At 44.7% G+C, this 22,276-nt stretch overlaps 1 long non-coding RNA gene across 1 annotated transcript in view; it reads right to left on the reverse strand.

The window, feature by feature from the left end:
• Nucleotides 1-22,276, reverse strand: part of LOC144685298 (uncharacterized) — a 203,854-nt gene that overhangs the window by 154,039 nt on the left and 27,539 nt on the right. Inside the window, exon 2 of the long non-coding RNA XR_013577700.1 lies at nucleotides 13,288-13,368. This is a non-coding gene — a long non-coding RNA (uncharacterized LOC144685298). The remainder of the gene's footprint in view (nucleotides 1-13,287; nucleotides 13,369-22,276) is intronic.

The raw sequence follows: 22,276 nt of genomic DNA on the forward strand, positions 1-22,276 counted from the left end.
TGACCCAGCATTGACTCACTTCCTCTCTTGTCTTCCTGCCCCCTGGTGGGAAAAGCTTGCCTTTCACCCTCTAACTGTAGTGAGTTTAGTGCTCATAGTATGTGAATTAGTGGACACAAACACTTGCACAATCATTCTACAGCACAGAGCTCTGTCATAACAATATGGCACCAAGCTGCCCCAAAAGTCAGTAACATTCATTGAAATGCTGCCTTTTCCATTTACTGAAATAACTCAAAACTCATTCATACCAGACACCCTATTAAACATTTTTCACACTACAGATTCCTGCCTGGAAAGATTCCATCATCTTGCGTCATTATTTGCACCTGTATTGTGTGAACTGACAGGAGTTAATTGTAGATTGGGAGGCAAATAATCTGATAATCAGGCCAATGTATTGTTAAAACATCAGCGTTGTTTTTGATTCTACTTTCAACTTTTTTTTAAGCGTTGCAATGATTTCATTTATGGCTGGAAGAGATAGGTAACCTAATGAGCAACGCGCCATCTTTGAGAGGTCTACAAACCAAACCCGCCCAGTTCATGCGGGGAGGAACTCATTGAACGGAAGGGGACCAGAAACAAGGAATTAAATAAACAGATCAAAGAAGAATTATGGTACAGGAGCTGGTGGCAGCAAATTTATAGACTCCACCATCTAGGTCATCTCTTTTCATACCAGATGTACTGATAAATAAAACAGACTCGAATGTAACAAATGTGCTAAATCATCCCACTGTGCCAATTGCATGATAGTTCCTTTTAAACCCAGCATATTACAGCATGTTTGAAGAATAAAGGCAGAGATCCATAGACTGGGTATGAATCTTCTGCATTTCTAGCTTTTAATGTCTTTAGTGGCATTTCGGCAGCACGAACTGAATAATTTGGAGAGCCTTACTTTATGCAGAATTTGAAAAAAGAATGTAAAGGTTATTCTCTGCTGCGAGCATTCCTCAGTCAATCTTTTATCACCCTTTCCATATTTGCTAACTGCTCCTGTGACTATGCAGTCACAGATCCTGATGTCAGTATCAGCATTGAAATGAGAACTTGCATAGTGCCTAAGGTTGCAATCCCAGTGCTTCAGAGGGGAGTACAACGTTCTATTATTAAGTGGTGTTTTTGTTATATTTTAAGATGATTTTTTATGTTCCTTATGGTGAGGAATGCCTGAAGTTTTTCCACCTGGAAACAACATCTTGGTCAGGAAGGATGCAGGAAAACTTTACTCTATTTTGCCCTGCCTGAATGGCTTCACCAATTTAGAAACAGTGCCTCGATTGTGCCAATTACTGATCCCAATGTCAACTTCAGTACTGTTATATTGTTACATGCTCTGTGAAATTCTGCTACTTCCTCCAGACATCCTGTTGACCTCCTTGAGAGAGAGGCTGTCAATTTTGTAGCATATAATGCCAAATTAAGGGCAATTTGTGTTTTAAGCAGTGTGTCAGCCGTTGCTCAGTTGGTAGCACTCTTGCTTATCAGAAGTGGATTATAATCCCACTCTAGGGAACTGAGCACAAATAGGTTGACAGTCCAATGCAGAATGGAATGAGTGCTGCACTGTCAGAAGTCTTATCTTTCAGGTGGGATGTTAAAATAAGGGCCTGTCTGCCTGCTCTGGTGAGTGTAAAACTTTCCATGGCACTATTTCAAAGAAAAGCAGCAGAGTTATCCCGGGCGTCCTGGCAATATTTATCCCTCAAATAATATCAAAAAAACAGATTACCTGGTCATAATCACATTATTGTTTGTGGGATCTTGCTGTGAACAAATTGGTTGCCGTGTTTCCTGGTTGCCATGTTTCCTGATTGCTGTGTTTCCTGATTGCTGTGTTTCCTGCATTACAACAGTGACTTCATTTCAAAAGTACCACAAAGGGCTTTGGGACATCCTGAGGTCATGAAAGGCACTATGTGAATACAAGTTTTTCTTTAAACTCGTGCACAGCATTGGGTTCAGTATGTGCCCTCGCCCAGTTCTCCTGGGATTTGTATAACCATCAGACAGATGCCACTTCCTTTATGTCAATCTAATTTCAAATTTATAAAATATAAAATGATAAATAAGAGTTAATAAGAAACCTACATTAAGCCTTAGTAAAACTTCAATCAAAGTTCAGTATACAGTATTCTGCTTCACACAGATAGAATATTGAACTGTTAGCACCTTTTCTCATTCAGTATAATTTGTTGCTCCCTTTGAAATTTGGCATTCTTGCCTCTGTCCTGATGAACAATAAGTTCAGTATACAGTATTCTGCTTCACACAGATAGAATATTGAGGCATTAGAAGGGTTATAACATGGATGCTGCTTGGTATGAGTAAACATGGATCCAAGAAATATTGGATTTTCTTTTATTCGAGACACACAGATTACAAGGCAATATGATAAAAATGGTTAAAATTATAGATGAGACAGGATGGATAGGAGCAGAATGTTTCCAGTCATTATGAAGGTCTAAAACTAGGGGCCAAAGATACAAACTTAAATGCGAGAGATTCAGGAGAGGGAGAGGAAGAACAATTCCTTAATACAGAGACTTGTACAACTATGGAATTAACGTACAGGTTAGTGCTACTGAAAAACGAGACATGTTGTTGAAATTTTTTATCTTGCACTCATCAGGACAGAGGCAAGAATGCCAAATTTCAAAGGGAGCAACAAATTATACTGAATGAGAAAAGGTGCTAACAGGTTGGCCAGTCGACTCTGATTGGCTGAGGCATTCTCATGGAGAATGCACCGGGGAACAATTGTTTCCTACACTTTTGTTTAATTCACAAAGAGCACAATGCCTGGATATGTTCCTTTTGTCTGCAGAGGACAGGCCCCTGTGTATGAACATATGTAGCTTCTAGCAAGCATAAATGAGCCACACTACAATCCCGGGTTAGTGTTAGCTGCAGAAACATTGAATATAAGGTAAAGGGATAAAGTAATATAGGAACAAGGCAAGGTCTGTTTGCTCACATGGAGGTGAAACACCAAATGACCACTTTAGCAACTGCTGTTTTAATTTCTATATGCATGAAATTATTTTTAGATGGATAAATATTTTCTGGTAGGTATGTTTTTACTCATAGACTCATAGACATTTACAGCACAGAAAGAGGCCATTTGGCCCATTGTGTCGGCGCTGGTCTACAAAGATCTGACTACAATAATCCCATTTTCCAGCAACTCCCCTCTTAGCCTTCTATCTCTTACCTTTAATCTATGCCCCCTGGTTATTGACCTCTCTACTAATGGAAAAAGCGCCCTCCTATCCATCCTATCTATGCCCCTCATAATCTTATACACCTCTATCAGGTCCACTGCTCCAAGGAAAACAACCTCAGCCTAACCAATCTTTCCTCATAGCTCAGACCCTCCAGCCCAGGCAGCATCCTGGTAAATCTCCTCTGTACTCTCTCCAGTGCAATAACATCCTTCCTATAATGTGCTGACCAGAACTGCATGCAGTACTCCAGTTGTGGCCTAACCAGCATTTTATACAGTTCCAGCATAACCTCCCTGCTCTTGTATTCTATGCCTCCACTAATGAAGGCAAGTATCCCATATGCCTTCTTAATCAGCTTATCTACCTGTCCTGCTACCTTCAGGGATCTGTGGATATGCACTCCAAGGTCCCTCTGATCTTCAGTACTTTCCAGGGTCCTACCATTCATAGTGTAATCCCTTGCCTTCTTAGCCCTCCCCAAGTGCATTACCTCACACTTTTCCAGGTTGAATTCCATTTGCCACTGCTCTGCTCACCTGACCAGTCCATTGAAATCATCCTGCAGTTTACGGCTATCCTCCTCACTATTTACCGCCCTACCAATTTTCGTGTAATTTGCAAACTTCTTGATCACATCCCCTACAATTAAGTCCAAATCATTTATATACATCACAAACAGCAAGGGCCTGAGCACCAAGTCCTGCGGAACCCCAGTGGAAACAGATTTACAGTCATAGAAACATCCTCCTATCATCACCCTCTGCTTCCTGCCAATTTTGGATCCAACGTGCCACTTTGCCTTGGATCCCATGGGATCTTACTTTCCTGACTAGTTTGCCATGAGGGACCTTATTAAAAACCTTGCTAAAGACCATGTAGAACACATCAAATGCATTACCTTCATCAACACTCCTGGTTCCCTCCTCAAAAACTTCGATCAAATTTGTCAAACAGGACCTTCCCTTAACAATTCTTTCTAGTAACTTCCCCACCACCGAGGTTAGACTGACTGGCCTGTAATTTCCTGGTTGATCCCTTCCTCCCTTTTTTAATAACAGGATAACATTATCAGTCCTCCAGTCCTCTGGCACCTCACCTGTGGCCAGAGAGGATTTGAACATTACTGCCAGGGCCCATGATATCTCTTCCCTTGCCTTCCTCAAACAGCCTGGGATACATCTCATCCGGGCTTGCAGATTTAAAACCGCTAAAACTGCTAGTACCTCCTCTCTCTCTCTATGTTAATTTCCTGTAATATTTCACAGTCCTCCACCCTGATGTCTATAACTGTGTCATCCTTTTCCATTGTGAAGACCAATGCATTGTATTTATTGAGGACTGTACCCATATCTTCCAGGTCCACACACACATTCTCTCTATGGTCCCAATTGGCCCTACTCTTTCCCTAGTTATTCTCTTGCTCTTTATATATTTAACAAACTCCTTTGGGTTTTCATTTATTTTACCCACCAATGCTTTCTCATACACTCTCTTAGCTTTCCTAATTTCCTTTTTAAGTTCCCCCATGCATTTTTTATATCCTTCTAGGGAGTTTGTCATATTGAGCCCTCGATATCTGCCTCTTTTTTTCTTAAACTTAATCTTTATGTCCCTTGACATCCAGGGTTCTCCGGACTTGGTCCTCACCTTTGCCTTTAAGGGAACATATTTTCCCTGTCCTCTCGCTATTTCCTCCTTGAATGTCTCCCACTGCTTTGACACAGTTTTATCTACAAGTAGCTGCTCCCAGTTCACTTGGGCCAAATTGAATCTCATCTTAGTAAAATTAGCCTTTACCCAGTTTAGAACTTTTATTCCCAGCCCAACTTTATCCTTTTCCATAATTATCCTAAATCTAACTGAGTTCTGGTGACTATCTCCAAAATGCTCCCCAACTGATACGCCTTCCACCTGCCCAGGCTCATTTCCGAATATTAGATCCAGAACTGCCCCCCACCTTGTTGGGCTTTCTACGTACTGGCTAAAATGTTCTCCTGGATGCAACTTAAGAGTTTTTCTCCCTCCCTACCTTGCACACTAAAACTATCCCAGTTAATATTTGGGTAGATAAAATCCCCTGCTACTACCGCCTTATTATTCTTCCACTTCTCTGAAATTTGATTACATATTTTATCTTGTATCTCTCCCTGACTGTTTGGGGGCCTACAGTACCCACCCAACAGCATATTTGCCCCTTTTGTGTTTTTTATTTCTATCCATATGGCCTCATTTGATGATCCTTCCAAGATATCATCCCTCTTCACTGTTATAATTGATTCCTTGATCAATATTTTGACCCGCTACCCCCTCTTCTTTAATCCCCCTCTGTATCTCATCTGAATACCCTATAACCAGGAATGTTGAGCTGCCAATCCTGCCTTTCTTTTAGTCAACTCTCGGTCATAGCTTTGGTATCATACTCCCATGTGCCTATCTGTGCCTTCAGCTCATCTGTCTTATTCCTCAGGTTCCTTGCATTAAAATATATTCTATTTAGCCTTGCTAAACTCACTTCTTTCTTATCTAGCCTATCCTTCCTCAGTTTTCCAGGCTCACTTACTAGCGTTTTAACTTCTAATTCCATTTCAGCTTCTCTCCCCTCTGAACTACTTTCCAGGATCCCACCCCCCACCCAATTTAGCTGAAATCCACTCCAACAGCATTAGCAAACCTCCCCGCGAGGATATTGGTCCCGTTCCTCTTCAGATGTAACCCGTCCAACTTGTACAGGTCCCACCTTCCCCAGAAACAGTCCCAATGCCCCAGGAATCTAAAGCCCTCCCTCCTGCACCATCTCTCCAGCCACGCATTCATCTGCTGTATCCTTCTGTTCCTATACTCACTAATGCATAGTACCAGGAGTAATCCAGAGATTACCACCTTTGTAGTCCTGCTTTTCAATTTCCTGCCTAACTCCCTAAAAAGTCTGCTTGCCGGACCTCATTTCTCTTTCTTCCTATGTCATTGGTTCCAACATGGACCACGACCTCTGGCTGTTCCCTCTCCCACTTCAGAATGTCCTGCAGCCACTTCGTGACATCCTTGATCCTGGCACCTGGGAGGTAACATGCCATCCTGGAGTCACGTCTATGGCTGCAGATGTGCCCGTCTACTCCCCTCACTAATGAATCCCCTACCACTATTGCCCTTCCACACTTCTTCCTCCTCCCCTGAGCAGTTGGATCACCCACAGTGATGGCCTTGGGCCTAGTTGGCCTCCACAGATGAACCATCACTCTTTATATTTTTCAAGGCCGAAAAGTGGTTTGTGAGTGAGATGCACTTGGGGATTCCCTCGTTACCTGACAGGTCCCCTTATTCTGTCTGGCAGTCACCCATTCCCTCTTTGCTCGCACTTCCTTAAGCTGCAGGGTGACCACGTCCTGAACCATGCTATCCACTCTATCCATTCTGAGTGGATGGTTTTGACCAGGAGAGAAGGACTTATAGAAAGTGCTCACTCTATTAAATCAAAACCAAGAGTTCTGCTCAGGTCACAGTGGTGTGCTGCCACATTTAATGGACTTAAAATGACACTCGAAACGTAAGCCACTGTAGAGTAAAATATTGTTCGGGTATTAAGGGAACTCAATTGACTTATTTCACTCAAATACCCTTGAGATTATGTTTAGAGAGAAGCAGCAAATTTAGGGGTTATAAGTAACCAAAAAATGGTAGGAGTGTTCCAAAATCTTTCAAAGTAATTTATGGTAGATCCAAATGTGACTGGATTTAGTCCAATTGTACCTTTGTGATCCTAGTCCATCTCCAACAGAGAGATGAATGCCCATGCTCACCTTCAGAAGCTATACCTCTATATGGCATACTACAAGGTGTCTTCTAATTAGTGCCAGGACAGGCTGCACCATCCTGATACCTAAACCACTATGACAGGATAACAAATGCTGGAACGGCAGCATCTTAGCTGTAGAAAACACTATACTTAAATCGTTCAAACCTTTGTTGATTACAACAAATAGATATCCCAGTTATAAATCATATAACTCCACTCTACGTTGTAAACATGTCATGAGCAGTGTTCTGAATAGTTAAAAAAAACAGCCAAAAAGAAAAATACAATGGGTGGAATTTTCCATGCCTGCTGATGTTGGGCGACATGGCAGGTGTGAGTGGACAACACGGTGGAAAGGCCAGAAACCAGTTTCATGACGACGTGAAACCAGTTTGCAATGGTCTGCTCTGCCCTTCAATTGCAAGCCGCATTTCCCACCGCCACATGTCAGGAACTTCATTGTAATACAACTGCATATTATTATAAGGCCAGCTCGCCGAAGTCATCCCCCCAAGCTGGAGCATTCAGGGACATACTGACGTGTTTCACAATGGAACATAAGCGATGTGCACCTGGTGAGCTGCACTTCACTCGGGACCTTGAGGCTTGTTTACCTACCTTGCTTCAGGCAGCACTCACGGTCGTCAGTGCCAGGCTTCACAAGGTGCACCGCATCACTTTTAGGGGTGCTCACGAGCAGGTCTCTACTTACGAGACCAGCCGTAAGGCAGGAGTCCCTTATCAACGGCTGCAGGGGGAGGGCTTGCTCGGGGAATGGGGAGAAGTGGCCTCATACAAGGGAAGAAGCTTCAGAATGAGGGCTGTACTAGGGAAGAGGGTATCCCAGGGTGTGTGTGGGGACACATGATGATCTGTGCAAGTAGCTTCAAGATGGTGAGGGCTGGGGAGGCAGATCCCAAGGAGATGAGGCCAGATGGAGATGTGAGGGTGTGAGAGAGAGAGAGAGAGTGACTGTTGATGTCCCTTGAGATGGCAGTGAGTGAGATGCCAGTGAATGTTTAATGGGCTTGTGGGTCTATGAGTTTGGAGTGATGAGAAAATTGCCTTACCCTGGTGACACGGATGAGATCATTCATCCTCCTTCTGCACTGGATGGAAAACCTCTTCTGTGCAGCATTGGCACTGACCACCATTGCCACCGCCTCCCAAGCCAGAGTGATGACACTGATGGGCCTCCTGCGGTCAGAGCGGGCTCCAGCGGTGTCTAGAAGGCATCCTAGGGATGCGTCACTGAATCGGGGGGCTGCAGTCTTCTTGCCTTTCTGGGCCATGTCTTCTGTGTAGCAGTCCTGGGCTGGGAGCCCTGAGACCTGTGCGTGTGGCTGCACTTTAAACATGGCGCCCGGCGTGAGGAAGCAGTGAGGCTACGGCGTGGTAGGTGAATCGGAGGCTGCCCTCCAGCGAAATGGCATGTTTCCTGGGAATGCATGTTAATGAAGCAGGATTGGGATGATACACTGCAAAAACCCGCCATTGCAGCCAACGGTTAAAACCTCCTTCCTCCCGCCCACTATCGCACTTAGTGCAAATCTGGGACGATTCCGCCCAATGTGTTTTAACATTAATGAATTTGAAGACATGTATATGGCAGAGATTTTTTCACCTTGGCACCTTCTGTTTTTAGTTCTGTGTTTCACCACATGCCACAATTTGAGAGGGTTGAAATTTTGACTTTGAGTGCTCGTATAAAATTGGTAATATGCATTCGGCAGATCATTACCGCTCTTGATTTTGATTTCTGGCATTTTTAATGGAAACAAAAATCAGGAGAGATGTATAACATGTAGCTTAACCAATATTGCCTGATTTACACTATCACTCAGTCAAAAATACCCTCTAAGAGCCTTCCTTTTAGTCATTTGCCCTGCCTAGATGCATAAGGTACGTTAGCATTGAAAGGCTCCTCCATATCTACATGCCAGGACTGGGTGTCAACCAAAATTTGAACTTTAATCTCTTCAATGGAATCTGTTTCAGAATGTGAACGTATTTTCCTGTGCTATAGAATGATAGAACATAGGTTCGTGCATGTTGTCTCACAAATGCTGTATTTTCAGCCTCTACAATTGCTGCGTGCCCAGAGCAGATCAGGCATTTCCCACAAGTAAGAACTAAATTGAGTGAAGAATTATCTAGGGTGCTTGTAGCAGCTGGAGTCAGAGCAGTATGGTCAAGGCTCAGTAGGAAGCCAGCTGTCAATTACCTCGAAGAAGGATGGTCTATTGAGACCACATAAAGGGCAAGGGGAGAAAACACCACTTTTTAAAAAGAGAAAAAACTATAAATGTTGTAAAATAATCAGAAAACAAAATTAAATTCCATTTAATGATTGTGAAGGTAGATGCAGATTGAGAATTTCCAACTTAGCATTGTTTTTTCTTGTACTGAATCCCAATCCATGTCACATAGGACACAGGAATAGGCCATTTAGCCCATCAAACATGCCCCACCATTCAATAAGAACATGGTAGCTCGGTGAACTAACTCCGTATAGCCACTTTTTCCCCATATTCCTTAATAGGTTTTATTCAATCTCAGATTTAAAATGAACAATGAATGTAGCATAAATCGTCATTGGTGGAAGAGATTTCGAAATGTGTGGAGACGTTTTTCCTAATTTTACTCCTGAAAGACCTGGTTTTAACTTTGCTCAGTCCTCTAAGTCCTGTCTTCTTATTTACCAGTGAGCGTACACAAAGGGCGTATACAAAAGAAATAGCTTTCCAAAACTGTTGAAACAATCAGTATTGAGATGATTCTGATCCTTCAGCAACTTGACTATTCTGTTCTAAGTATTGTAGGCTATCCCCTTCCTTGGATCAGCTACTTGACTCTTGTGGTTTGGAGGTCTACCCTGGGTATCAATGACTCAATGTACAAGCAACATTTTTATTAACCTAAAGCCCTTAGCATATGGGTCAACATCAATGTAAAAATATTGACACAAGTGCCTGCTAATATATTCTCACAATCTGATTGCTTGGTTTCTTGAGAGACTGATAAGGTCAGGTGGTTGAACCGTCCTGTTCTGTAACTCACGTTGATAGCTGACCAGGCTATCCTCTCATCTGACTGCAGCCATGAGTCTCCTGCACATCTTGGGCAGAATTTTGCCCTCGCTGGGCGGGCTCAGTGGGGGCGGTCGGGAAGCCAACCGCTGCTCACGATCGGGCCACGACTGCGATTTCACACTGGCGGGCCAATTAGGGCCTGCCCAGCGTGAAGCACATGTTGCAGCTCTCAGCACTGCTTGTATGGTGTGAGGGGGAGGGCGAGCATGCAAGTTCGCGCATGTGTGCAGGTGCGCGCAGACAAAGCTCCCTGGGGCACTGGGCTGCGTCAGGGAGATGATGAGTTTTGAAAATGAAAAATAAAGAATTGTAAAATGTTAAAAGACATGTCTCCACACATGACTGTGTCACATGAGTAGGGACATGTTATTAATGAAATGCTAAAATTTAAAATTGCTGTTGGAAACCTCATCCCGCCCATGGATGAGGTTTCCCAAAAAGTGCAAAGGCCACTTGGCCTTTTCATCTGCTCACCAACCATAAGACTGGGGGGGGGGGCAGCAAAAAATCACATTTAGTTGGGACTTTAATGGCCTTAATAGGCCTGCTAATAATCGGTGGGCGTGCTCTCAACTCCTGCGTGCACGCGCGCCAACTGAAATATCGCTTGAGTGCGCATCGCCCGCATTCAAGCCATATTGGACTGGTCCTTTATCCAGTGTCCTGTGTGTGTAGCTGCAGTTCGACTCATTTCTGCCTACATGTCTGGGCATGTTATCCCTCTTCTGGTCATTATCTGGGCATGTTCTCTCTTTGTCTGGGCATGTTCTGTCTCTTCTGGTCATTGTCTGTCCACAGCCTAACCCTCTTCCCATCAGCTCTCAGTCGACCAAGCAACCATTTTGTGTTATACAAATGCATTGTTCAATATTTAATACTATGTTTTCTACAAAGAAAACCAATACATAAATGTTCCTTTGATCCACATTTTGAAACAAATCTACAAAAAATATCAATATCAAAATATCAACATCTGTATTAGCAAATGCTGGGCAAGTTCCAATCTGACAGTTTCATCATGATCTTGTTCTATCTCTATATTGCAAAAGTCAGTGGTTAAATTACAAATGTTATTCTCTTCATTTACTGACAACTAAACCATACTATCTGTTGTTTAACAACAATGTATAGGTTGCTGTTTCCAGGCTTATTAACACTTTCATGCCCACATCATTGACTAACTGTTGACTCTTCTACTGCACTTGTGGCCAGCCTCCCACATTCTACCCCTCCATAAACTTGAGGTCACTCAAAACTCTGCTGCCTATGTCCTAACTTGCACCAAGTCCTGCTCCCTCATCACCCTTGTCCTCACTCAACTACACTGACTTCTGGTTAAACAAAGCCTCAATTTTAAAATTCTTATCCTTGTCTTCTAAACCCTCCATGGTCTAGCTCCTCCCTATCTCTGTCATCTCCTCCAGCCATACAATCCTCCAAGATATTTGCATTCATCTAACCCTGGCTTCTTGAGCATCTCTGATTTGAACAACTTCACCGATGATGGCCATGCCTTCAGTTGCCTAGGCCATAAGCTCTGGAATTCCCACCCTAAATTTCTCTCTCCTCTCTCTACCTCACTTTCCTCCTTTACGACACTCCTTAAAACCAGTTTGCTCAAGGTTTTGGTCATCTGTCCTAATGTCTAATTATGTGGCTCGGTGTCATATTTTATTTTAATATGTGTCTGTGAAACACCTTGGGACATTTTATTGCATTAAAGGCATTATATAAACACAGTCGTTGGTGGTGTTGTTGAATTATTGGGTTTTAAATTGATGCATATTGACAAGCTATTCTAATCTAGATAATCCACCACTAACCTTATATCAACTGGTCAACATGAGCAGGACTTTCACAGCCAGATTCTCTGAGTTTTTTGATGGCAAGTTCTCTCTGTGGTCTGATTTGCTCTCATTTTAAGTATCTTATCAAAATACGACACAGTCTGTATCCTCCAGTCTGAAATAATTCTATTTGCAGTTATCTGCAGAGTTAATAAAGGTTCCTTAAAGGTGAAACACTATCTCTCTCAGCTTTCACACCATTATTTTGACAGCTCAGGCTGCTTTGCTTGCAACTCAAGGCCGCAGGTACAATTTCTTTATTTTCTTTCTGAGTTTGTTTTCACAGTTGAAGATTGATTGTTTTCACAATTGAACATTGTTTTCAAAATTGAAGATTTCTGAAGTATTTGAAATAGCATAAATATTACCAGACATTGCTCGCTACCCTGCAACCTCATCCCAACACTTGTAAAACAAACTGCATTTCTAATTAATTGAAAATTAATTACTCTGCGCTTGTTGTGATGCTGCAGGAATTGAAGTTTTGTTTTCAAAGTGCACATTTTGCATTAGGGCTTCATTTGAAGTGTCACTGTACACTGTCCTTTCTATTGCAATGCACAATCTGGGCGGACATGATCAGTCTGAACAGGTATCTTATATTCTAACCCGTAACATATATGAGCTGCAAAATTGGGCTCCGTGGTGCCACTAGTGCTGTCACTATGGAAGTCCAGAAGTGAACTAACGGCTGTTGGAATGTTTCCAGCCACTTCCAGCATGGCCCACGTGACACGCCCTGATAATAGGGCCTAGCGTCGGCAAGTCATATGTGTACTGGAAGCATGTGGAATGGGAAGATAGTGATGTCAAACAGGCTCTGACACTGATTTGATGCACACTCTGCCATTTTGGACTGGGCCTAGTCAATGCCCTCTCTCTTAGACACTCCCAGCTAAACATGTGTTCAACTGCACAAGGTACTCCCTCAGTAGAGTTACTTAAAGGGCCAACCATCTAACTTCCAAGTAAAGTGCTTTTGATTTACCTTTGCTGGTGCAGAGTGAGTGGAAGTACAGTGTCCATTGTGGCGTTGCAGGCATTTTGTAAACATTTTGGATTTTCAAGGGAGTGGTGTTCTTGACAAGGAGGTTGGAGGAGTTGGCTGACCTGTCAGGAGAAAGTCTGCTTCAGTAATGGGGGCTAGAGTTGCAGTTCTTCTTGGCTGCAGCATGATTACAAAATAGATCACAGGCAGCAGAGAGGGGAAGCAGTGTGCAGTGAGAGGAGGCGGAGTAAGAGGACAAAGAGCAAGAGGGGTGGCCACCGGGATATTATCACTCCAATATTGTCCATGAGTGGATACTCAGACCCTTGCTTACCTAACATCATCACTGCTCCACAGTTCCCCAGTTTTCAATTTACCTGTTACGGACCACCACAGCATCCTCTTGGACAAAGCCCTGAAATAAAAGCCAACAAAAAAAAAACATTTATCCAATAACACTTCCAATAATGCATACAAAATTCAACTGTTCACCCTTTTGCATTCTCTTATATTACTGTGATATAATTGCCTTTGCCTGTCCTAAAACTACTACTCATTGCCAGCCCTGGGTACATAGCAAGGCTGGTGGTAGGCTGCTGACTTTCACAGAGAGAGATGACAGATAAGCCTTGGAGGATGCACTCAAATAACTCTGGGCCTTGAGGGCCCAACTTTGGACTGCATTGCTGTGGCAGCAGTCCAGGCTGACTGGCTGAAAGGCAACTGGTGGATCAGTTGTGGTGAGTGCGTGAAAGTTGCGATCCTGAGAGAGGAAAGCAGCTTATGCTCCATGATGGTGCCTCAGTGATCCTAATAATCTGTTGGAGGACAAATTGCTGGACTGCTGTAAGAGCCTGCAAACCCCTTTGAACACTGATACCTACGTTCATAATGGCAGCGGTTTGAGCCTGCATGGCAACAAGCAAGGATCTCATGACCTCAGCCTGAACTTCCAGCATAGCACAGAAATATTGGGTGGCTTCCATCTGTGCTTCAGTGGGAGCTGAGACATTGGCCAGCAGACAGCGCCTCATGCCTAAGTCTGCAAGTGCCGTAATAGAATTGACCACCACTTCCATGGTGGAGAGGATAGGTTTCAAGCTCTGCTTTGATAAGTTGGAGCTGGATTCCTCCCTGCTCTTTAACAGTGACAACAGGCTGTCTGGCAGGCCTAATGCACCAAGTATCATGTGTATCTGAAAGCAGAAATGCAGGAGGAGAGTGAGGGGAGGACGGTGGGGGTGGGGTCTTTGAGGTGGAAAACAAAATGTCCACGATCAGACCATCTGCAGCTCGTGCTTCCTGCCAGAAAGCAGAGTGAGGTTGAGGTTCAATTTGAGAAGAGGTATAAGGCAGGAGCATACCATCATCCTCAATGTTTTCAGTGACGCTGGCTGCAATGGCCTCCATCAAAGCCAACTCCATGTTGTGGAGCACCATTGGCTCTAGAGAGCTCAGTTGATACAGGTTTGCCTGTGTCCTTCTGCTTTTGCTCTGCTCCCTCCTGTTATGGGCCAGCTTGTCCTACAAGAGAGAGAGGGAAGAATGCCAGTAATTTTAGGTGATGTGCCTGCCATAACTACATAGCAGGATATAAAATTGGCCTCACTGCCTGATTTTAATACGTGCTATAATGTAGATTTGTAAGCTGCTGTCTGCATGTGTGCTGATTATATTCATTTAAATGCTATGAAAGATCCATCAAAAAATTGGTGGGGGGAGGAGCTAAGAAAAATAGACTAATATTCTTAAATATTTTAAGGAACTTAGCATTCGATTAATCTTGCAGTCTGACATGAAATATTATTCCTGATGCACTGCTTAGTGTTCCTTCAGAGATCTTTACCTTCCTTTTCCCATCATGTTACATTCCCTATGACTCTAGCCCTTTCTATCTTTTTCCTATGTGTGCTATATTCTGGATTCCTCCATACCTTATTTCATCACCTTCCCTTCCCTCTGGATTTACAGCTGTAGCAATCTTCTTTCAAGAGGAAGGTGTCAGTCTGTGCCCAACCAGCCATTCCCTGTGCAATAGCTTTACAGAGACTAATAAACAGGCCAATCTATAGAATTCTGGCGGCCTAAGCATTACATTAACATCTGTGATAGGAATTCTCCAGAACACAAGCTTAACAGTTGCCAATTCCAATCATGGCAGAAGTTGAAAATGTAAATAACAAAGCTGTAGTATGTACGCTCAACAAAACTCAGAGTGGCAGGCGTCATAATATAGGCCCATAACTTCTGAGCTCAAGGGTGCCATAACTGGGCAATACTCCAAAGAGGCACTGGGGAAAAGCACCCCCCCCCCCGCCCCCCACCCCACAACAGGAAGTTCCCAGGTAAGGATTGCATGGCAATTGCCCAGGAAGTTCCAACCTCCATTGGGCAATTGCCCTGAAATCATTACGATTTAAATCACAAACTTTGGATGGTCTTACAGTAATAGTTACCCAGGAAAGGTTAGAAGAATTAAAACCACTTCTAACTCCTGAGTAAGTATACTATTAACCACAGCCCCCACACCACCCCAAGGGACTCCCTTCACCCCCCAGTACCCCCTTACTACATCCCTAACCGGACCCCCCTGACTACCTCCCAGTCCCTCACTAATGCCCCACACCCCAGCTCTCTGCCCACTGGAATCCCCCCTAACAACCCTGGATGACACACTCGGCCCACCATGGGAGTCCCCCCAACCCCCCCATGGGACACACCTGCTGACCACCCAACCCACCCCACTGACCCTTCTTCACTGACCACCCAACCCCCAACACCCTACTGCCCACCCCACCCCCAACCCACCACTGACCACCTGAACCCTCTCCCACTGACCACCCGACCTTCCCCACTGATTATCAGACCCCCACGTCCCCACTGACCACCTGAGACCCACCCCAACACTGACCACCCGACCCCTCCGACCAACTGTTGCCCCCCGCCCACCTCCCAACCCTACCCACTTACCTTAGAAATTTACCTTCTCCCTGGCTTCTCAAAGTGGCTGGACTTTTAAACATGCTTTATGGCAGCTAGTGCCGTAAAAAAGGGGACGTGTCTTCCCTACCTTCTAATCTGCTGCTGTTGACCCAAGGCCTCGGACACCCACTGCACTAGGGGAGGTGGTGGCATAGTGGTATTGTCACTGGGCTAGTATTCCAGGCACCCAGGGTAATGCTCTGGGGACCCAGGTTCAAATCCCACCATGGCAGACAGTGAAATTTGAACTCAATAAAAATCTGAAATTAAGGGCAGAACCTTTGAGTTGACGTGCAGGGGGTGGGCCCTGCTCACTGACATGTAAAATGACGTCGGGGATGTGTCATTCAGTACTGGAGTTGGCTGTGTGCCTGCTGAACGCAAGGGGAGGGGACACAGAATATTAGGTGTTTATTATAGACCCCCAGATAGTCAGCAGGAGATTGAGGAGCAAATATGTGCACAATTTGTGGAAGTGTGTAAAAACGATAACAATAGGGTGATTATATGAGGTGATTTCAACTTTCCCAACATTAACTGGGATAGACATAGTGTTAAGGGTTTGGATGAAGTGGATTTCTTGAAAAGTGTACTGGAGAACTTTTTAGGTCAATATGTTGAGGGTCCAACAAGGGACGGTGCATTGCTGGACCTAATTCTGGGGAATGAAGCTGGACAGGTGGCTGAGGTAGTGGTGGGGGAGCATTTTAGAGATAGCGACCACAATATGGTACAGTTTAAGTTTGTTATGGACAAAGAAATTGACAAGTTGCAAAAAAACTTTTTGGATTGGGGGGAGTGAATTTTAGTAAAATAAGGCAGGATCTGGCCAAGATAGTCTGGGAACAGCTACTTTTGGGGAAATCTACAGAGGAACAGTGGGGGATGTTCAAAAAGGAAATTGGGCAGGTACAGGCTCAACATGTTCCCTCTAGGGTGACAGGAAGGAGTAACAAGCCCAGAGAACCATGGATGACCAGAGATATTCAGGTTACGATGAGAAGGAAAAAAGAGGATTTTAGCAGGTACAAGGGAAGCAAATCAGCAGAGGCATTAGTGGAGTACAGACGGTGCAGGGTGGAGCTTAAGAAAGCAATTAGGAGAGCAAAGAGGGGATATGAGAAAGCTCTGGCTGGTAAAAGTAGGGAAAATCCCAAAATATTCTATAAGTATATCAATGGGAAGAGGATAACCAGGGAAAAAGTAGGCCCCATTAGGGACCAAGGGGGAAATCTATGGGTGGAGCCAGAGGACATCACTAGAGTGTTGAAAGAATACTTCACGTCCGTCTTCACCAAGAGAATGAGGATGAAGGTATCGAACTCAGGGAGAGAGACTGCGAGGTTCTTAAGCAAATTGATATAGGGAGTGACAAGGTATTGCAGCTGTTGGCAGGCTTAAAAGTGGACAAATATCCAGGTCCAGATGATTTGTGTCTCAGACTGCTGAGGGAGGCAAGGGAGGAGATCGCAGGGGCTCTCACCCGAATTTTTAATTCCTCTCTGGCCACGGGGGAGGTGCCAGAGGACTGGAGAACAGCTAATGTGGTCCCGCTATTTAAGAAGGGTTGTAGAGATAAGCCAGGGAACTGCAGGCCAGTGAGTCTCACATCAGTGGTAGGGAAACTATTGGAGAAATTTCTGAAGGAGACTATATATCTCCACTTGGAGGGGCAAGGTTTGATCAGGGATAGTCAGCATGGCTTTGTCAGAGGGAGGTCATGCTGAACAAATTTGATTGAATTTTTTGAGGAGGTGACCAGGTGTGCAGATGAGGGTAGTGCAGTTGATGTAGTTTATATGGATTTCAACAAAGCCTTTGACAAGGTCCCACATGGGAGACTTATAAAGAAGGCAAATGCACATGGGATACAGGGTAATTTGATAAGGTGGATTCAAAACTGGCTTAGTTGTAGGAGACAGAGGGTGATGACAGAAGGCTGCTTTAGTGATTGGAAGCCAGTATCCAGTGGCGTACCACAGGGATCTGTTCTTGGTCCCCTATTATTTGTCATTTATATAAACGACATAGATAACTATGTGGGAGGTAGGATTAGTAAGTTTGCGGATGACACAAAGATTGGCCGGGTGGTTAACAGTGAGGTTGAGTGTCTTGGGCCACAGGAAGATATAGACGGGATGGTCAAATGGGCAGATAAGTGGCAGATGGAATTTAACCCTGAAAAGTGTGAGGTGATACACTTTGGAAGGTGTAATTTGACAAGGAAGTATTCAATAAACGGCATGACACTAGGAAGTTCTGAGGAACAAAGGGTATGTCCATAGATCTCTGAAAGCAGAGGGGCATGTTAGTGGGGTGGTGAAAAAGGCACATGGGACACTTGCCTTTATCAATCAAGGCATAGATTACAAAAGTAGGGATGTCATGTTGGAGTTGTATAGAAGCTTGGTGAGGCCACAGCTGGAGTACTGTGTGCAGTTCTGGTCGCCATATTATAGGAAGAATGTGATTGCACTGGAGGGGGTGCAGAGGACATTCACCAGGATGTTGCCTGGGATGAAACATTTAAGTTATGAAGAGAGGTTGGATAGACTTGGGTTGTTTTCGTTGGAGCAGAGAAGACTGAGGGGCAACCTGATTGAGGTGTACAAGATTATGAGGGGCATGGACAGGGTGGATAGGGAGCAGCCGTTCCCCTTAGTTGAAGGGTCAGTTACGAGGGGACATAAGTTCAAGGTGAGGGACAGGAGGTTTAGGGGGGATGTGAGGAAAAACTTTTTTATCCAGAGGGTGTTGACGGTCTGGAATGCACTGCCTGGGAGGATGGTGGAGGCGGGTTGCCTCACATCCTTTAAAAAGTGCCTGGATGAACACTTGGCACGTCATAACATTTAAGGCTTTGGGCCAAGTGCTGGTAAATGGGATTAAGCAGGTAGGTCAGGTGTTTCTCACATGTCGGTGCAGACTCAATGGGCCGAAGGGCCTCTTCTGCACTGTGATTCTGTGATTCTGTGAACTGTCAAAGGTCTATTAAGGCCACTTAAATATCAATTAAAATACTTAACTGAGCTGCCCATCCAACCCTAAGGTTGATGGGCAGGCGAAGAGCCCAGGCGGCCTTCGCATTTGTCGTGAAACCTCATCCACGGTGAGATGAGGTTTCATGAAGTTTTTAAAGTTTAATAAAATTCATTGGCATGTCCCAGCTCATGTGACACTGTCACATGAGGGGACATGTCTTAAAAATTTCTTTTTGTCTTCATTAAAATTTTAAAAAATTAAACTAACCTCCCTGAGGCAGCTCTGTGCCTCAGGGAGATTTTTGCGCTGTTTCGCGCATATGCGCAAAAGAGTGCAGGCCCTACTCCCCCCACCCGTACAGGGACTGCTCAGCGCTTGCAGGTGTGCGTCACGCTGGGCGGGTCTTAATTGGCCCGCCCACATAAAATGGTGGCACACAGCCGATCGCCGCCCGCACTTGCTCCCGTCCAACCCCTCCCCCCTCTTCAGGGAGAAAATTGTCCTCTAAAAGTCTGATGATGGTCATGAAACCATTGCCGAATGTTGTAAAAGTCCAACTGGCTCACTAAAGTCCTTTAGAAATGGAAATCTGCTGTCCTTACCTGGTCTGGCCTACATGTGACTCCAGACCACAGCAATGTGGTTGACTCTTAAAAAATGCCCTCTGAACAAGGGCATTTAGGGATGGGCAATAAATGCTGGCCTAGCCTGCGATGCCCAAATCCCATGAACGAGGTTTAAGAAAATGAGACAGTTCCCGTCTAGATTTCCTTTCCTAAAGGACTTTAGCGAGCCAGATGGATTTTTACAACATTTGGCAATGGTTTCATGGCCATCATCAGACTTTTAGGGGACAATTTTCTCCCCGTTGGGAGGGGGTAGTTGGTGGGGGGGTGGGGGGGTGGTGGTTGGATGGGAGCAGGCGTGGGTGGGGGCGCAGCTGATTGCCGCCCATGATCGGCTGCGTGCTGCCATTTTACGTGAGCGGGCCAATTAAGACCCACCCAGCGTGACACGCACCCGACCGGAGTTGGAAACTTGAGCAAGAAAGGAGCGGCTGGATTTTAAGGTAAGGAACTGGGAGCGGAGTGGCAATCCAACCCTGACTACCACTCCACCGGAAGTTCAGGGCCAGTGGCTGGGAAATAGTTCTTCCGGAATCATGAAAGCTCCCTGCAAATAACTCCAGCAGCTGTTAAAAGGATCTTCACTTGTTTCTCTTGCCTGCCTTGATCCCAATAAGCCAAAAGGTAAATGGGAATGGGAGACACTGACGCTGCCTTCCTCACCAAGTGTAAAATGCTAACAGAATTTGTCAACAGGTCCTGAAGTTAAAAAGCACAGACCTATCATGACAGCCTGTTCCCCAGGCTCAAGGCCACCTCATTGACAGCTCAGAAATAAGCAGCACCAATCTGGTTTTAACTGAGGCACTTTGACCTGAAACGAGTGCTGTTAGAGGGAGTATGGAGGTAAAGCCTTCTGCCATTTAACTGCATGTAATTTACATTTCTGCACTCTCTCAGGTCAAGCCAGGTGCGGACATTAAAAAAAGCCATGGAGACAGTTTGAATGGAATGCTATTCAGGAGCAGAGGGCAAGAAAATGATTAGTTCCCGATATTTCAACCACTTTTTGAGTTCAGTTCGGGAAAGCAGCCGATGAAAATCAGCCCAATCGAATGCAAGCCCATGGTTTTGGGTGAGGGCATGCCTTCCTGTATAAACTTTCATGAGAAGGAGATGCTTACAATCTTCTGCTATAGCAGCTGCATCTTCAGTAACCAAATGGAAAAGTTAACCTTAAACGCATTTCTAACATAAAATTAATGCATTCCTATTAAATGGTTGAAGTAATTCTTGCGTGAGACATGTAGGTTCATTCTAACCATGACTTTGAGCATTACAGCTGCTTGTGAATCTGTCCCTGATGGATTAATTCCAGTCACTCGTGCAAAAAAAAACCCCGCATTTTATGTATTGGGGCATTCTTTCTGAGAACCTTTGTCACTCACCTGCATCCCATTTTGCTATTCTAGGTAGAAAAGTTCAATTTTCACCACTCCTTTATCTCGGTACATGTACAATTCCCTGAGGGAGAGGAACTGGGAAAGTAATTTTCTCCTCCCATATCTAGCCATGCACTCATTATACACAATCTAGCTCTGCAAAACTCATTAGAAACGGCTCGTTTGTCGGCTTCCCTCTCCAGTACCCACTCCCCCTGCCCACCTCAGTGTTTTACCCCAGTAATGAGAGTGCCTGGTCTCTGCTCAGCTTAACTTGTCAGGAACTTGATTCTGGATGGGCTCCAAACTCTATCACACCAATGCATGGCAAAGTGCAATGTTACAACATTGTGTTGTGCCACCTTATAGTTGGAAGGGGCGAGGGGTGATTTGATTGAAGAATACAAGATCCTGAACGGCCTTGACAAGTTGGGCGTCGAAAGGATGTTTCCTCTTGTGGGTGAGTCCAGAACTAGGGGGCGCTGTTTTAAAATTAGGGGCCACCCTTTTAGGACAGAGATGAGGAGAATTTTTTTCTCTGAGGGTTCTGCGACCTTGGAACTCTCTGCCTCAGAAGGTAGCGTAAGCAGGGTCACTGACTTTTTCTAAGGCAGAGGTAGATTGATTCCCTTGCCTAACTTCAATCTAAGGTTATCGGGGTTAGATGGGAATGTGGAAATCGAAGCACAAGAAGATCAGCCATGATCTTGTTGAATGGCGAGGCAGGCTCGAGGGGCCAAATTGTGTATTCCTGTCCCGATTTCTTATGTTCTTAAGGGGTTGACGACAGTTCTATTAAACAGCATTTACACAGCAATAACCTGCTTACTGATGCTCAGTTTGAGTTCCACCAGGGCCTCTCAGCTCCTGACCTCATTATAGCTTTTGGACAAAAGGGCTGAACTCAAAAGGTGAGATGGGCTACATGAGCAGGTCAGGGGCTGGGAATTCTGCGGCAAGTAACTCACTTTCTGACTCCCTAAAGCCTGTCCACCATCTACAAGGCACAAGTCAGGAATGTGATGAAATACTCTTCACTTGCCTGGACGAGTGCAGCTCCAACTACACTCGAGAAGCTCAACACTATCCAGGACAAAGAGGCCTACTTCATTGGCACCCCATCCACCACATTAAACATTTACTCCCTTCACCACCGATGCACAGTGGCAGCAGTGTGTACTATATACAAGATGCACTGCAGCAACTCACCAAGGCTCCTTCGACAGCACCTTCCAAACCCATGACCACTACCATCTAGAAGGACAAAAGCAGGAGATGCATGGGAACACCACCATCTGCAAGTTCCTCTCCAATCCACACACCATCCTGGCTTGGAACAATATCGCCGTTT

Source organism: Cetorhinus maximus, chromosome 10, assembly GCF_964194155.1.
Source record: "Cetorhinus maximus chromosome 10, sCetMax3.hap1.1, whole genome shotgun sequence".
Classification (NCBI taxonomy): domain Eukaryota; kingdom Metazoa; phylum Chordata; class Chondrichthyes; order Lamniformes; family Cetorhinidae; genus Cetorhinus; species Cetorhinus maximus.